The sequence below is a fragment of the Lissotriton helveticus genome, chromosome 11 (assembly GCF_964261635.1).
Source record: "Lissotriton helveticus chromosome 11, aLisHel1.1, whole genome shotgun sequence".
NCBI classification, from domain to species: domain Eukaryota; kingdom Metazoa; phylum Chordata; class Amphibia; order Caudata; family Salamandridae; genus Lissotriton; species Lissotriton helveticus.
The window spans coordinates 595,030,518-595,049,625 of NC_136072.1; the positions used below are offsets into that span (position 1 = coordinate 595,030,518).

At 42.9% G+C, this 19,108-nt stretch overlaps 1 long non-coding RNA gene across 1 annotated transcript in view; it reads right to left on the minus strand.

The window, feature by feature from the left end:
- Positions 1 to 5,677: 5,677 nt before the first annotated feature.
- Positions 5,678 to 19,108, minus strand: part of LOC144790980 (uncharacterized) — a 92,438-nt gene continuing 79,007 nt past the window's right edge. The window contains exons 2-3 of the long non-coding RNA XR_013602264.1: positions 18,631 to 18,699; positions 5,678 to 6,900 (exon numbers count right to left, since the gene is read on the minus strand). This is a non-coding gene — a long non-coding RNA (uncharacterized LOC144790980). The remainder of the gene's footprint in view (positions 6,901 to 18,630; positions 18,700 to 19,108) is intronic.

The following is a 19,108-nucleotide window of genomic DNA, read 5'->3' on the forward strand; positions in this document are numbered from 1 at the left end:
TTCTTATATCAAGAAGTTGGTCACTCCCCTATCACACATGCTGGTTACTGGGAGGAAGCCATCTAGGGACTCTCAAAGGTCTCCCCTGGAATGCTCTCCTAACGCCTTCTATGCGCCAAAGGAAATCTTCTAAAAATCAAGAAGGACCTGAAACAAATCTGTTCTAGACCGCTCAGGCCTTCTGCTCTCTGGCCAGCGCCCTGCGACACCCATTTCTGCATAGTGTGGTATATACACGTTTTAACTAAATACCCTCAAAAACTGCTTCGCCGCTGCAATTGGCATACTTATCAACCTACTACTGGCATATGAAGCTTGATCCCTCTTCAAGGCTAAGGTAAGACAAAAATCCTTTAGGCAGCCTTACGCATTTCTCAATGCCCCAGAAAATCTGACATTTTGCTTCTTCTCACCAACACACTCCTGTAGAATTTGTTCCTCACTACTACGGTCCAGCTTGAAATAGCATTTAGCCTGCTGAAGCCTACCTAGCAGTGAGTCGCTATAATATAAATCCGGTCAGCAATAGCCTTCTCCTTAAAACTAAGCCATAATTGTGTGGAACATTGGTAGGTACCCATCCATACCCCTGGACTCACACTGTTCTACCTTATCTCCATTGTCTTCCCAAACTCTCCTTACCCAGGATCCCTCTCTTCCAGGAACCACCCATCCCAACATGGCAACAGTTAAGACCATTTATTTTGTTTACCATTGACGTTTATTCTCTTTTCAAAGTGTATTAACTGATTTTGTATAGCAGAAGCATAACTATCACACAGAGGAGGTTGTCTCACAACACACGATCCTTAAATTACCAATGACATAATAACATTATAAACCTCTGCGCAGAACCATGTAAAAAAATACAACTTTAAAAAAGTACTTTTGCTGTTTTTATAGCCTGATTGAGGAGATCAGTGACCGCAAGGGCAGCAGACATTCTAATACTGGCTGTGTAATTCCCCTGAAAGCTGGGGTACATGGTATTTATTATAGGTGAAAAATATATTCCTCGAAATCCTAGATCCTCTGGAGATTGTACTTATGTATGCAACAGAAAAAGAGGGTTCAGAAGGATTACTGAGAAAGGGGCGTAGATTCTGCCCCAGGGGCAGTTTCTCGTCGAGAGTGGGGATGCATCGCCTCACCTGCCCGAGAGTGCCGCATCGGGGAGCAGTAAATATGGCAATTTTGACGCCATCGTGCCCCACCATATTTTTAAAGTTGTAGCCACCACTGCTTTGCCTGCATGTTGGTTTACTTAAGTACGGCATTTGGTTGAGCATAAGTTGTGTGAAAGCATATGTTCAATACGTCTGAACTGTATTGGTTATGATAATAAGCCAATGATCAAAGCTATAGGCATGCTCTGTTTATTAGGTAAATATGCAATACAAGCAGTATGCATGAAGTATTATTGAGGAAGGGGTTTAGACTCTGCCTGCATTTTGGTTTACTTATGTACGGCATTTGGTTGTGCATAAGTTGTGTGAAAGCTTATGCTCAATACAGCTGAACTGTATTGGTTATAACAACAAGCCAATGTCAAAGCTACAGGCCTACTCTGTTTATTATTTAAATGTACAATATAAGCAGTATACATTAAGTATTATTGAGGAAGGGGTTTAGACTCTGCCTGCATTTTGGTTTACTTATGTACGGCATTTGGTTGTGCATACGTTGTGTGAAAGCTTATGCTCAATACAGCTGAACTGTATTGGTTATAACAACAAGCCAATGTCAAAGCTATAGGCCTACTCTGTTTATTATTTAAATGTACAATATAAGCAGTATACATTAAGTATTATTGAGGAAGGGGCTTAGACTCTGCCTGCATTTTGGTTTACTTAAGTACCGCATTTGGTTGTGCATAAGTTGTGTGAAAGCTTATGCTCAATACAGCTGAACTTTATTGGTTATGATAACAAGCCACTGATCAAAGCTATAGACCTGCTCTGTTTATTATGAAAATGTACGATATGAGCAGTATGCATGAAGTATTTATTCTGAAAGCATATGTTAAAGTCAGTAGGCATTAAAGGGAGATCTGTTAATAAACTCTGCAGAGAGATATTTTTTACATAGAATCTCACAGATTGCCATAGTAGCCAATAGTTGTGGTGATGTTACCGCCCGTGGCAAACCATACGGATAGAAGATTTGTTAGGGCTGCTTAGTAAAAATAGGATTTTGCTTTGCCAACTATCATTTTGTATATGTTTGTAATTTTATGACTGTATCCCTGATGTTTACCTTGTGGGAAAACATGCTCAGTACAGAAGCCCTGGGTTGGTTATGATGACAAGCTGATGATAAAGGCTAAAGCCCTGATTGGTTCAGAGTCCACTGCCATAGGCCTGCTATATTTATTATGAAAAGTCATGACAAAGGCAGGAGGCCTGGCTTATTTATTGTGAAAAGCATCTGTTCAAGCCAAAGGGCTTTCATCAATGCACATTTTGTTACATGCTGTAAACAAGCCTTGCGTTACATGAAATTTCACAGATTACCTTACTAGGCAAAGGTTTTCTGACAAAACCTGTGGTTAGATTTTCAGTGTGATAATCCTTGTTGCTTTGAGAGGGGCTGTATATTGTTTTCACAACTCTAATTGTGTACATAGTTGCAATTCTAAAAGTGTATGCATGATGGTTACCAGTTTATGCACACTTTAGTAGGCCTGGGTTTGTTATAGTGGCAGGCCAATAATATAGGCAATATGCCTTATTGGTTCATTGGAAAATATTATGTCAGATTCCATAGATTTGGTCTATTTGTTATGAAAATGTATGACAGAGGCAGTGGTTCTGACATGCTTCTTGTGAATAGAGCATGCTAAAGGCAACGCGCTTTTAAGGCTGGATTGTCATTACATTGTCCTAAAGCCTGCAGGTGGATATTTTGTTTTATGGAATCTAACAAATTACAGTAGTAAGAAACAACTTTGGTGCTGGTGACCCATTCAAACAAACCATGAGGATAAAAGATTTGCGGCATGATATTCCTTATTATTATATTGTTTTGACTGCTGAAATTGTGAGCGGATGGTTGCCTTGTGGAAATGCTTATGCTCATTACAGCATGCAGTTGTTGATTGTGACAAGCCAATGACAAAGGCTATGGACCTGATTGGTTAATTTGGGAAAAGCTTTCTCAAATCGGTATATTGTGAAAAGTTATGATAAACGTAGTGGCCTGATTCACTTATTATGGAATGCATAATCTGAATGCAATAGGCCTTTGATGGTGGATTGTTACTGCACAGCGTTAAAGCCTGCAAACGTATCTTGCGAGAAGAAATCTCACAGGATGCCTGTATAAGATTTTTGATGCTGAACACCCACTTAGACAAACCCAAACGGTTAGAAAATATGGACTGTTACAATCTTTTCAAGAATTCGATTACCCCTTTGACAAACCGTATGGTTAGAAGATTAGCACTGTAATAATTCTTGCTAGAATCTCTTCGGAAGAACTAACACGCTTAGTTGTCTGCCAAGATTTTGTAATAAAAACAAATCAAGAGAAATACATTCATACATACATATAAATACATGTATATTAACATACATAAAGGGGCTTTGGGTCGGCCCTCTTCTGCCATTGGTCTGTATGAGTGCCATTTACACTCGGCTTCCAAACATAACAGCATACAGCATGGAGTAATGGGTCAGCTCACTTCAGCCATTGTTCCTCTTTCCCTGTGCCTGATAGCATTTATCAGACCACATCAGCATTAAAAAAGAGTGTGCTTCACTGCCAGAACTGGTGGATCAGTCCTTTCATTCCAATTTCCTCCTTTAAAGGGACCCTTTCAACTCCTTTCCTTCCCCCCATTTAATTTTCAGTTTTAGATCATACTAGAGTTCATCAGACAGTGTTAATGGGGGTCTTGCCTGACATGCATTTCAGCTGCAGTGTGCGCATTCCAGGTGGAACTTGTGACTAAATCAGGCGACCAACATGGAATGGTATTAGTTGTAGAGTATCATTGTTTTACCATTACAAGATCACCAACACATTTTATCTAAATGTGGCAGCTATACTGGAACTTTAAAACAACATTGTTGCAACTATGTGCAATATCATTGCAAGAAGACCACCAACTGCTATGTGTAATTTTTTTCGTTATTGCAAGCATTTGCTCGCCATGTTTAGGAGGCAGTGTGCTCTCGCTTTTCTTTTTTCATTCTTTTACTTTCTCTTGCATATGTGGCTCATTTTGTGTGTGTTTTATTATGGGGGTGTAAGTAGGTGAATGTAAGAATGCATCAGTGGTAGATGAATGAATGCATGATAGCTGGGAAGAGTGAAAGAGTGCATTTGGGATAATTTACAGAGTGCCAAAACCCACTTTCATTTACAAGATAAACATATTAGCATTGCCAGTGCTTGTTTATACTTTTTTGCTTCTTTCATTTACCACATGTGTCTTTGGCACATTTTCTATCACTGGCCACCAGCTGGCTCAGGCCCATGTTGTGAATGAAGAGGGCTTAAGGACTGTCAGGACAGACACCGCGGGACGGTGTTGGACTGGTTTAGATCTTTTTTATCTGACCGCCGACAGGTGATCTGGGCACCACCGTTCTCCGCTGAAATGCCGTCGCTAGGGGTGGGGGTTCCTCAAGGATCCATTCTGAGCCCCATCCTTTTTAATATCTATATGGCCCCTCTGGCGGCGGTGGCGGAGGCTTTTGGTGCCCAGGTCATATCCTACGCTGACGACACCCAGCTCCTGTTTACTTGCAGGAAGGGAGAGGCGTTTGATGGGGCAAAAATCGGGGACTGCCTTGGCTCCGTTTTTTCGTGGTTCCAACAACACAGCCTTAAATGCAACTCAGACAAGTCTGAGTTGCTCTTTTTTGGCTGTGCTCCGGACCCATGCTGGAAATCCTGGTGGCCTCGAGACATGTTTCCTCCAGAAGCGGTGTCAATGCAGGCCAAAAATCTGGGTGTGATCTGTGACGTTGATCTGTCATTTAAATCCCAGATTAATGCACTATCAGGGAAATGTTTTAGCATCCTGCGGATGCTCAGAAAATTTTTACCGCTGTTGTCACTGCAATATAAGAAAATTGTTGTGCAGGCATTAGTTGGATCACGTTTTGACTATGCTAATGCACTCTATGCGGGCCTGCCGAAATATTTGGTGGCAAGATTGCAGATAGTCCAAAACTCTGCTGCAAGGGCAATTTTTGGCCTTCCACGCAGAGCCAGAGCCTCTGGTTTGCTTAAAGAGTTACATTGGCTACCGATTTCTAAAAGAGTTATTTTTAAAACTCTGACTTTGGCTTTTAAAGCCCTGCACTCTGTAGGCCCTATATACATTAAGAAGAGACTGGCCTTTTATGTTCCAAGGAGGGTGCTGCGATCAGCTTCATCTGCCACGATTGTGGTCCCGTCTATTAAACGTGCTCGGATGGGTGGTCGGTCCTTCTGCTATCTAGCGGCCCTCCATTGGAATGGGCTTCCGATTTCTTTACGGAAAGCCAATAGTCTCCTGACGTTTAGAAAGGAGCTAAAGACGTGGCTCTTCTCTGCGTGATTGACATGACTTTCTGAGCTGCGGTCTGGATTTACTGGTCTCTGATTTCTTTGCTAAAGCGCCGGGACACCCGTCTGGGTAGCCGTGCGCTATAAAAGAGCAGGTACATAACATAACATAACATTATGCATGTGTTCACCATCAGTCTTAGGACTGGCATTTTTTACTAAAGTTATATGTATAATATACTTACTTATAGGGGCTTTCATCCAGCCCTCTTCATCCATTGGTCTACTTTTGTGTCATTCACATTTTTCCTCTGTCCACTACAGGTTACAGCATGGGGCAATGGGTAAGCCCACTTCAGCCATTTACTATCTTCACCTTGAGTGATGGAATTCTGCCCTGCCACCACGAGCATGTCAACACTCAAAGTTGTTCCCTTAAGTGCAAGGGACTACTATTTGCTTCAGTCTGTTTTTGCTTGTGTTTTTTTTTAGTTTGAGGAGTACCCGCAGCTTCCCGATAACAAAGCAAAGCAAGAATTGGCAAGGCTAAAAGACAGTCAGCCAACGCTAGACATGTTGGCTGTGTTCATGACTTTACATTTGATAGTGCAACCTTGACTGCATTTCAATATTCATATAATGGACCAAACTCACTATACAGTCGTAACATCTGCAAACACTATAGTATTTAGAGGCCTAGCTCTAGAAAAAAGCACATATTTAAGTGTTCATTGTAATATGTGGCGAGCCCGATAACTGCAAAAAAAGATATGCCTTCCAAGCTGAGGGACACTTAGAGGGCATTCTGAGTTGAGTTGGCCTGACTGGGCCATGATGTCCAACATTGTCTGTTCCATTCCTTTGCCACGTGTGGCCCCTTCACGCCTGCCGAAGGAAGGTGCCCCAGAACACAGAGTCCCGCTGGGCACTGCACCCATCCTTTTCCTCGGCCTCCTGCTGGGCCTCGCTGTCGTGGCATGTTACGGATGGGTAAAAGGTGGCAATCTCGTTTTCTTCATAGGCCACAGGGCGAGAACGCTGGGCACTAACCGGCCTGTAGTGCCCATGATTTTGAAAACAAATAGCGTAAAGGAAGGCCGCAAGGTGCAGAAGACAGACTAGGCCGAAGATCACCACCACCACAATGATATGATACTCCCAGGGCGAGGGCTCTAGTCCGGGCATCCGCGGGGTCCATGTTAAGTTTTCTTTGGTCAAATGCCCGCTAGCCATCGGTCCAGGTGTCAGATTCATAACAGTGTTGAACGAAGTGGGGCAATGTCTTCTTCACTCTCTCCGTGGACAATCTTTTGTTCTAAGCTTGAGACTGTCAAGTAATTTTAGGTAGGGGTTATAAAAATAGAAGAAAGTGTAGTTGGTGAAGACCTGCATCCTTGTCCTCTGAAAAAGAAAACAGACAGTAGAATTGCGAGTTAAATGAGGTTAATTGACCAAACCATTTGTAAATGAAGTGGTACTACAGGAATATTCTGTTACGTACTCTTACATACCTTTGTGAATTGGGCCAGAAGGGGAACATCCTTTACAATGCAACCGCTACAACGCGGTTGCGTCACGATGCAGCTTTAACAACGAAAGTCGTTACAACGACTTTCGCTGGAGGGCGCTCTAGGATAGGGGATAGTTTAATTTACTATCCAACACCTTCCCTTCTATCCACGGGGACTGGTGTTGGAATAGTAAATTAAACTATTCACTATCAGCGCCCCCCAATGCAAGTCGTTGTAACGACTTGCGTTGTTAAAACTGCGTCGTAAAGGGATGCGTTGTAACGGTACGTCGTACCGTCATACATCCGGCCAGAAGCTTTCAATTCTTTATTTGTAAAAGTAAATAAATACACAGTTCCTTCTATGTGTACAAATTGTATATGAATATTACCTGAATATTACCATTGTATTTCAATTATAGAAGTTCTGGGGCCAATTCACAAAGCCTGGCATATAACAGTACATAAACGGGTACTACTGGAGTACTATTTACATACTCCCAATGCCCTTGTGAATGGACCATCACACTTGTTCATGATGTTTTTCTTTTATTTAAATAGAAAAAATATTCCATTGGAAAGGATTAAAGCTGCTTCATACAAAAACCCTGCAACGTCACATACAGGTAACGTCTGGTATACATGGCCTGGCAAGATGGGTGAGTGAAAGGGTGAATGGATGGATGGATGCGTGAGTGAAACGCTAAACGGATGGATGGATGTGTGAGAGAAAACATGGATCGATAGATGCATGGATGAATGAGCGAAAGGATGGATGACTGAAAAGGAGGAAGGATGGATGGATGAGGGAAAAGGTGAATAGATGGATGAGTGAAAAGGAGGAAGGATGGATGAATGAGTGAGTGAAAGCATGGGCAGAAAGGGAATGTGCAAGACCCCCTCAAATTCGCACACAAGGTGAAACATTCAGGGCTGTTTGCATCTCAATAGATGTCCCAGCTCCTGAAGCTGTTTTCTACAAACCCCTCTTGAACTGCAGCCCCTCCCTCTCACCCACCTACACGTGCCACTTTTACAGCTCATAAAGGGCTGAAGGTGTAAGGGTTGCTTGTCTTCTAAAAGTGTTCAAATTGCCGGGGAACTACACTGCGGGACAGTGGGTGTCCTCAGTGCCTCTTTAAGGACAGGAGGGCAGGACAAACTTGCAGAATGTGTCTCCTTGTAACTAGGTCCATAAGAGGGCCCCATCCCATAGGTATCACCACCCTACACCATGTCTACGAGGCCCAAGGGAGGAATTGCTTCTTCTGTAGGGACAACTATAACGAAACACCTCTCTTTTAATTTGATGGGGTTGGGTCACAAGAGGACTGCAGTGCTGTGGTGTGGCTGTGTCGTTCTGGTATGGGCCACATGTTGGTGGGCTGTGTGTGTGGCCATGGGCAGCTGCCCACACTGCCCATGCCTAGCGCCGGCCCTGTTAACTGCATCAGACACCTGAGAGCGCGTCTGCAATAGAATCTCACTATTGCATCACAATGAAATTCCGACTAACCTTTTTAGGCTCGAGCCTAGAGCCAGCACGCATGCGCTGCTCTGTGAGCCTTATTGTAGAGAAATAGGTAAATAGAAGCTCTGCCCAATCTCCGTCCATATTTGTGATTGGCTTGTGTCATTGTCTGTCCTAAATGATAGCTTCTGATTTGTTGATAGGCTTTTTAGTCCCTCCTTAGTACCGCCTCCTCTTCATTTGTCACCTCCCATGGCGACTGGCCCCTTTACTTCCAGTGTTACACGGTACTGTTATTTAGACTGTGAGCACTATTTTCATTAATGAGGTTCTCCTACTGCAGGCACGACGTGCTTTGGTGCCTTCTTCCCCCCACCCGCCCTTCTTCCCATTGTCCGTGCCTTCTTCCCCCTGCCCACCCTCACTCCCATTGTCCAAGCCTTCTCCCCCGTTGTCTGTGCCTTCTCATCCCACCCTCCCATTGTCCGTACCTTCAAAATCCACCTGCCCGCCCCCCTCCCTCCCAGTTGTCCGTGCCTTCTCACACCCATCCTTCCTCCCGTTGTCGTGATGCCAATCATTTGCAATGCAATAGGTCTCGCGTAAATGTGAGATCTATTGCATTGTAAATGCTTGTTCTTTCTACTCTCTCCTCAATTTTTATTTTTGTTTCCTGATTGTATCTTTAATACCTGTTTTATTAGGGCATTTACGAACCATGTGCAGCTGTAGCTGCGGCGCTGCAGGGGCTGGGTATGCAGGTGCACTGGTCTTCAAAGGACCGCACTCCTGTGTTGTACAAATTGGAGTTTTGGTACATTTCATTTTCTTACTTGTAATATTTGTGGCACATTCACTAACTGCAACGTGTGTGGCTCCGGCGCTGTGTATGCGGACTCGCCGGGCTTTGAAAGTGGAACGCCTGCGTATGTAATGTTTACCTATGGTTTCCTGCTGCTGCATTCCCGTGCAGCTGTAGCTGTGGCGATGCAGGGGCCGTATATGTGGGGGTACTGGTCTTCAAAGGGCCCGCGCTCCTGTGTCTATATAGATGTCTTTTTTACATACAGCTGGTAAAAGAGCGTGTAATGAGATCAAAGCAGTTTAGTGACGGTAAAAGATATTGGGCACTAATAAGGTATGGCTTGGTTAACCTACCCCCACTCCGTCCCTGTTTCTTTTCCCCTCCCACCAGCCCTCCCATCCCGCTTTCTTCTTCAAAATCAGCCGCCTGTGCCTCTGTGCCTTTGCAAAACTCTGCTGTCAGAATGGGTTGTTTTTTCGGAATTGCTTTGTTTGATTCCACACTCCAATGCTCCACTGCAGCATCACTCAGCACCACCTCAATCTGCTTTTGAAATCTGGCATCTGTTGATTCTCCCCTAGTGTCCAACCGCTGCTTGTGTTGTAATTTAGGTACTATTTCCCAACCTCCACCCTCCTGTTGTTTATGTCCCTATCCCAATAAAAAAAGAAAAAAAGCTGTAACAGACCAGCATTAGAACAGACAGGAAGAAGTTGCCAGAAGGACAGAAAACTAGAATAAATTTTTTATGTTAAAGCTTTTTTGTTTCTCAATAGGGGTGTTCAGGTGTACATAATGTCTTTTTGGTCATATATAAGGTGACAAAAATGCTTATGGAACTTTTTAAATATAACTTTTCAACATGCTGCACAGCAGTCACACTGCTCTACAACATAGCTTAACCCCTTCCCTGCGGGGCTAATTCCCCCACGGTGCGGGGGGGAGGGGCGGGGGTGCTCGTGACGAGACCAGGCCGTCATGAGGGTCAGGTCATGTCACGACCCAGTCCACTGATTAATTCTCCTGCACAGGCGGGGGAATTAACCGCGCATGGGTGGAGCGACTCCGTTATGACGAGACCAGGCCGTCATGAGCACAGCTCAACTGTGACTCATGACGGCCTGGTCTCGTCATGAGCACACAAGGGGTTTAAAACATTGGCAAAGCCAATATCTCTGGCTAAACACTTACATTGCCCCAAAGGCTAGACCTATTGGCTATGCCAATGCTTGTTTTCCGTAGTAGCTTGCTACACAGTTCAAAGCACTTCTTTGTAAGGGATAGTAAGCACTTTGTAAATTAAATTATAATAGAATACAGACCAGTACTAGGAGTTATCAAGGGAACGGAAAGCAAAGTAGGATTGATCTTTGTGCCTTAAACCTTTGCAGTAAAGCTAAAGGTAGGACTTTCTTACAACTAGCTGCAGTGCCTGTCCCCAAGATGGCGACTGGGGCCAGACCTGACTACTGCTACGGGGGACTCCTGAGGTACCGGGCCACTCCCAAACTGAGCTTGTGGGACGTTCCAACGGGTCAAATATCTCTCCTGATCTAAAATCTTTGGTCATCGTCCTGTTCTAGATCAACCCTCACCCGACCCCGCTCCTGCTCACCCTCCATGACACTTGACTCGAAGATCTTTCCATCGGCAGCTGAGACCTAGACATTTTGACTGATGCCCGGTGGAGCTACCTCCTGAGCTAAAAGGGAGATGGGCTATGGATTTCCCTCCTTGACCATCACCTAGCCAGCCGGTCTTTGGGCAAACTCTCCGGCGTCTCTCTAATGGACTTTTCTCCCTTCTCCTCTTCACCATACCCCCCTACCACCCTAGTCTCTACTGTTCTCCTCTTTCCAGCTATTGACCTTTGCCCCCACCCGTCCTTTCTCATAGTTCCCACCCTGTCTATCCACTGGACTTTCTTCTGTGAACTTTCTTTCGTCAGTTGAGACCTAGCAATCTGACTGATGCCTGATGGAGCTTCCTTTTTAGCTATTAGGGTGATGGGCTGTGAAGTCCCTCCTCGGACGTCACCTACCCAGTCGGTCTTTGGGCAGACTTCCTTTCGTCTCTCCGGCCATCTTTTCCTTCATCCTCCCCTTTACACTTCCCCCTGCCCCCCTCTTCTCTATTTGTCTCACCTTTCTTTCCTCTACCAATTTGTTGCTTAATTTTTGACGTAATGTGTATTTGTTTTCATTCTCGGTAACATTGTATAGCCTAATGTAAAGTGCTCTGATACCTACGGGTCTAGCCAGCACTATATACAACTCATAAATAACGTTCCTCTGAACTTCTGATGGTCCTCTGACGACGCCCCATGGACGTCAAAACTGTTTGTACTCACCTGGATACACTAGCAACCTTGGCCGATGTCCAGTGGAGCTGTCATATTCAGCTAAAGAGGAGTCTGGCCCTGGTTTCACCCCCTCGGCCGTCAGCTACCTAGCCGGACATTGTCATTGTTTTCCTTGTTTTTCCCATTGTGAATTCCCTCCGTCCCCATCCTCCTCCCCCTGTGACTCTTTGATTTAAGTCATGTAACTAAGTAACCTGTATCTTGCTGTAACTCATGTAAAGCGCTCTAATACCTCCAGGTCTAGTAGCGCTATATAAAACTTTTCAAATAAAATGAATAAATAAAAAATAATTCCCTTCAAAGAAGAACCAAATCTTGTTTGGAAATTACACCACAGAAACTACTCGCTCCAGAATAAGTTAAATAATCTAAGTTTTCAGGAAATGCTGCAAACCGATTCTGCATGTGCATCATGTAAACAATTCATTCAAAAATGTATTTTAACTAAGCATGGCCATACTATGCAAGCTGCACAACACCGACTCGGGTTTTATGCAGACATGAAATGGAGTCTAATTCTCCATGTACGTGACATGCATGTGAGTGAGCATACAGTACCTCTGAGTTCATCTGCACAGATTCACACACACATTTATTCGAATATGTGATGTTACAACGCATGTCATTACATCGCAAGCCGTTGCAATGCCAACCTTTACCCTTACTTTCTGTCAGGGGAGCGCTGGAAGTTGGAATAGATTAATTTTCTATTCCAACTCCAGTGTGTGCAACAGTAGGGAAGGTGTTGGAATTAAATTCAACACCTTCTACCCACTGCAGCCCACCTTTATTGTTGCAACTGCATGTAATGTAATGGCATGTGTTGTAACGGTTGCGTAGTAAAGGCGGTTTCCCCATTTATTCAGTGGGCTAAATCTAAATGGCTGATGCAAGTTAGGCTCGGTTGCAGCTCAAACATAAATTAAGAAAATCCTTCCACACACTCTCTTCCCTAAACCTAGCATATAGATGCAATAATATTATATAGCGAAAGGTTTATCTAGACTTTGTGCCGGTGAAAAGTCATGTATAGTGATGCCAACTGCCGTAAAGTTTTGAAAAAATATTAATTAATGTTCTGGCTCAAAATAATTTTGCGTTGGAAAATAGCTTTAAAGAACTACAAATACTGTTTTGCGCTGCTTTGCACTATTTTGCATCAAGGGGGTGTAGCATGGACCGCCCTTGGGCATTCCCACAATACCCCCTATGGTTTTTGCCGCAAAACTCTACTAAAATTGTTAGACTGGGCTTTGCACCAATAAATAACTCATTTTTGAGATAGGTGTTAAGTTGCAGGAATATTTTCATTCCTCCTAACTTTTCACACATTGCATTTAGGCTGCACTATACAGCACACAAGCAATCTGTGGAAAGTTTGTCTAGGCAAAGTATTTTGTACCATATAAAACCTATGCTTGACTGTGTGGACTCCTCCTTTCTGTTCCACGCTGTATCTATTTCAGGTTGGTTGGGGTGAGTGAGGGAGGGTTAATGAGTTGGTGGTCTCTACTTTTATGTTTTCTCTCATTATTTTCCTTTCTTCCTCTTTATCCTGGCTGCTTCTCTTTTTATGCAATACTATGGTAATGTCTGATAATCAATGCTTACAATGAATAACTCCACCCGTCTTTGCTGAACGACACATATCCCACAGGAGGTTCCTCTGTACAATGCACTGCAATGGGCTTGACTGACGTTTATCAATCTGGCTATCTCTTGTATCCCCAATGCTTAAGACAGACTCACTGCAGATAGTTTCACTTAACTTGAAAGGGTTGAATCATCCGGCAAGAGGAGGGAAATTCTCGAATACACATGCAAATTCAAATGTGACATACTCTTACTACAAGCATCTAAACTATCTGTCAGTGACATACCCCCCTTTAAGGCCCCTTGGATCTCAGAGGTCATAGGTTCACCTGCACAAAAGGAACAAAAATGGGGTGCTCACAATAATTACCAAACAAGCAAAGATTATGATCCTTGCGGATCACAGCGGAAGATGGTTACTCAACAAACTATCTAAAGCTGGCAAAGAGTTTTACTTGTTGAACATTTATGCTCCTAATGTAAATGACATGAGTTTCCGGAAGCACATCAATGACCTGATTGCCGGGCTCCCTAACGACACTCGATGGATCATAGGGGGCGACTTCAATCTCCCACTTGATCTCACCATAGACAGTAACTCAAGATCCAAATTTAGACCATCTGCATCCCACAAACCACTCCACAAAATGTACTCTAAATATCCGCTATCTGACTCCTGGTGCCTTCAGTGCCCAGACATCAGGCGTTACACTTTTTACTCCTCCCCACCAAACGTGCTCCACAATTGATTAGATTTGTAGCAACCTGGCCAGAACGATCTGTGACTCCACCATTAAACCCAGACTGATCTTGGATCACTTGGCCATATCAGCTTCTCTGTACTGTGGCACCTCTACCCCCACTGATAAATAAGAGATTCAATCCTGACATATTACAAGATGCAACCCATATCGAGACAATCCATTTAGCCATCAAAATCATTCTTCAAGATAACCCACCAGGTAACTGTTCCCCCCAAGTATGTTAGGATGCCTTTAAGGCCACTATTAGGGGTGTGATAATAGTCATTAGCTCCCACATCAATAAGTCTGCAAACGCACAGCTAAAAATGTAGAAACGAAAATCAAGCAATTAGAAATTAGGCACCACTTTGAGAAGTGTTTCCTCTTATTGGCCACCCCAAATTGTAAAAAAATATGAATATAACAAAATCCTGAGTACTATATGCTGGCAACACTGCTGGGAACTTTTTAGCTTGTTACTTAAAAGACAAACAAAATATCCCCCAAATGACCCTTGTCAGAGATGAAGATTGACATCTCCACCTAGACCATCAGAAAATCTCCTGTATTTTTTTAGACTTCTACAAAAATCTTTACAAAGAAAATGCCAATGTTAAGTCCACTGATAGCCTAGCATATTTAAATAAACCCAACATCCCCAAACTAGAAGCCCAATGCCAACTTCGCCAAAACCAGGCAATTACAGAATCTGAACTCCACACAACCATTAAATCCCTCAAAGTGGGGAAAGCTCCTGGTCCGGATGGTCTAACTGCCTGCTTCTATAAACTATTCAGGGAGGAATTACACTTACCCTTTCTTGATCTCTTTCATAACTACTCAGATTCTGGGTATATTCAGGGTACCACAGCTGAAGCGATAATAGCACTCATCCCTAAGGAAGGCAAAGACCATACTTACCCTACAAACTATTGGCCGATATGGCTTATCAACTTAGGCTACATGCTATGCGCCAAAATCCTGGCTAAAGCGATATTGCCTTCCCTGATTGGCCCTTATCAAGCTGGCTTTCTGAAGGGGAAGACTTTCCAATGACAATATTAGACTACTGGGCACATCCTTCAACTAGCCAAGATAGCTAAGATCAAAACCTCCCTGGTAGCAGCTCTAAGCACTCCATGCTGAAAAAGCATTATATAAAATCTCATGGCCATTCTTGAAAACTATCATGTCATGCTTCACTCTGGTGGAGTTTTTTATAAGGATGACTATGGCTCTCTGCTCAAATCCCTCTGCCAAAATAAGAACCAATGGGGTTCTGTCCGACTCTTTTTCACTTAAACAAGGCACCAGGCAGGGATGTCCTTTGTCCCCATCTCTATTACTCCTAGCCATAGAACCACTTCTATTGTCTCTCAACAGCACTATTCATTTAAACGCGGACTGCAAATGTTTCAAAACAGCAGCCTATGCTGATGACATCTGGATCAAAACTGACCACGCAGATTCAGCCAATCATGAAATGATGGCCGAGATTGAGGACTATCCCTTAGTATCATGCTTTACAGAGGTGCGGTCCCTTAACATAGCTTTTACCAAAGAACCTCTGGGCTACTCTTCCTTATTAACCTAACTTTCTTATATTCCTGGGCCTCCAATTCAATGAAGACTTTGTTGAATCAATAAGGCATAACATGTCTTCAGTCATCCAAAAAGTTGAGAAATTCCTGCAAGGCTGGTAACCGAAGGTCCTTACATGGTGGGGTGAACTTGAATGGGTTAAAATGGTTATCACCCCGATTATCAACTATTTTGTTAAATATGTCACCTGTCCTTTGCTCGGAAGGTCTTTATTACTAATATAGATTGCCTACCTAACAAATTTATTTGGAACTTTAAAAAAACCCTGCATCTTCCAGAAAAAACTCTGTTTACCTAAACATTTAAGGGGAGCCAATCTAGCGGACACTAAAAAATACCAAATCACATTCTTGGCAGCCCTGGTGTGAAATGGCTTGATAGTGCTCAAGAAGTTATACTCCAGTGGCTATCCCTTGAATGGTCACTTATAGAAAATCTCTCCCTGCTATCTCTTTTAACTATATATAAGGATATTCTTTTTTGAAGCATACCAGGAATGCGCTATTACATCTGGACTCTGAGGTGCAATTTAGGCACTCACTAGGGGCTTCTATTTGGAATAGTAAAGACATTAAAATTGAGTCTAATCTTTCCATAGGAAACCCTTGGCAAGCAAAGAGTATCTCCGCTGTCTGTGATCTTGGCTCCAAACACCAACCACTCTCCTCTCCGACATCAAACAAAAATATGACGTCAGCCCCAATTACTTTTATGATTTACTTAAACTAAAAGCAGCCATTACCAAGCACAATGCCTTCCTATGTAAAGAAGCCTCACTGCCTAAGCTCCTCGCAGTAATTAAGAAAGGTGGAAATGTGGTTTTCAAAAAACATGCTAAACTTAGACCCATAGCCACCTCGTTGTGCAACCTTGCCCAGCAGAGGTGGAGTTCAGACTTGGATCAAGATGGACTGTCCGAACTGCTGACTATCAACTGGACAAAATTTTGGGCATCTCCATTTTATCAAAAGGATGACACCCAATCTTGCCAAAACCAAACTACATATCCTGCAAAGAACTTTCTGGACCTCACACCGTTTGGCCTCCCTAGGTCTTTTTGAAAACAGTTGGAGTTGCAACTCAGAAAACGGCGACCTGTGCCATATGCTGTCTGAACGCTCCTCACTTTGCACATTCTGAACTAACATACACAACGTCATTGACTGCATCTTTCACACTAAACTTCCTAGGAACTTCTCATTCTCCATTTGTGGTCCCTTTAGTCCCCTATACACTACGGGCCTTCGGGGTAATGATTGTCTGCAGCTGAACCTAATGTTTACTCTGGCCCATAAAACTATCTTATCATCAGTGAAATCACTAGACACTGCCTCAAGTAATGCCTGGTGGGAATGGGTACGATATAGCAGATGTGCGCACTTTTGTTTACCCAGTACCTCTAGATCTTAGCTAACAAAATTCTGTGAAATAACCTGGACTTCTACCTAGAGTTAATCAACCTCCCATAATGCTTTTATACCTGTGATGTCTTCCAACAACACCCAAGATAATTTGCAATGTTCAGCAATTACCAGGACCATGACTGCCACTCCATCTGTCAATTGACATTGACCACTCTAATCCGATTGGATTTACGTATGCCTTAATTGTTCAATGCGGCAACCCCTCTCTCTCTTTCCTGCCACCCCCTCTTTTTTTTCCTTTTTCCCATCTTGCTGTTTGTCAACACAAGACATATTTGCCTCAGTGGGCAATGTGTCACCTATTTTCACCTGTATTATCTCAATGTAACAGTTGGTCAAGAGTACCAATGACAACTCTCTCATCTCATGTATATTTTCCAACCCCTTGTTTGGTATTGAAATTCCAATAAAAACTTTTGAAATAAAAAAAAATATATTCAGAAATTTGCAGGAAAGTTACAGACTTTTCTTTACAGTTTGTTGTAGAAGCCGCCACAATAATATCCTGGGCTCTCACTCCTTCTTTGATGACATTGCCCAATATTAAATGGATCTCTCCACAAATTCACACTTGATTTACCTTATGATAAGACCCCTCTCCTTCAGTATAGTTACAACACTTAGCAACTTCTCAGTATTTTACTCTGATGATGTCCCATGTGTCCAAATATCATGCTGGAAATACAGCAAGTCTTCAATTCTTCCAGCAGGGTTGTCATAGTATTTGATTCCTCAGCCAGCAATACCAAGTAGAAATGTATCGTTTGCACTTCAGTATGCCAAAATCAGTCAGCTCAAAAGAGGATGGATGGAATTCAACCTAGTGTAAGGTCGAATACAAATCTTACATTTTGAAATACTTTGCATTTCCCACTAGTAAGACCATCTACCCAATACTGGGAATGGTGAACATGTCTACAATTACACTCCTGTTTAACCCCATTATGTCCACACACGGGTGGTTCTCTCCTGGCTCCTTCTTCACAATAATCAAAAGGGAGACCGGGTTGTAGCTTCCATAGCCTCTAGGACACCTATGGAAGCTACAACCAGAACTGAAGCCTTTGGAGCCGCAAAGGCCTCAGTTCTTCCAACAAAGCCAGCTGAGACCAATCGATACACATCCAGCCTTACTGATAATATGAATTTTATCCTTCCTTAGTTTTATCCTTTGCCTGAGCTCTTTATGACAGCTTAATTCTAATTTGAAAAACCTTCAATTTTATCTCTCCATGGCTATAAAAGCTTCACATAGCTAAGGGTGGGCGCTACTACGAGAACATGGGCACAGATACAGCAACAGGAAAACACAATTCCTAATTTCCAGTTAACAAAAAATTGTCTCATTTCGTTACTTCACCCGTGAGTGTCCGCAAGTTGGCCCAAAATAGTTTCTTCTCTTGCAGTGTCAAAGGAACCGCAAACCAACTGAATTATACTATATTAAACATTTTGCCCCAAAAAAACATGACCATCATATAAATAAAATGTGAGATTAAGCGCAGCTTTTGTAAATAATAATGTCCAGGACTACTTAGTCACCCAGAGTGTGCTTCATGAAATACACCATTTAAACGTGTAGGAAAGTGGAATATTGTGTGGTATAGCTGGGTAGTCTTACCATGTTAATATTATCACAATACCCCAAAGATGGTCTTTGGATTCCCACTAATAAATCCTTAGCTCAGTCCTGGTAGAGAGACAAAGAGAAGTCAGGCTTTACCAAAGGAACATGTACCATCATTGACAATAACAATTGATACGACTCAAGAGAAATCCAACACCAATTTATGAAAATAGAGTGTATTTTTATCTTAATTTAAATGCCAAAACAAATAGAATAGCATACACATAACCAGAGTTATAGATTTTTGAAGCAATATTAAATCAGTGCAGTAAAATATATAGACAAAATAACATTGCGGTCAATGGCTAAAAGCACTGGTGACAATCAATCACTTGCTGGTCGAGTTACGTGGAACACTTTTTGGGTTAAGGTCATGCGGGCACCAGGACACCACAGTCAAATCAATTTTATCTAGCCTGTGTAGTCCGGGTCCAGAGTTAATCTGGCTGTCCTTGGTGCTGAACGGGAGCCA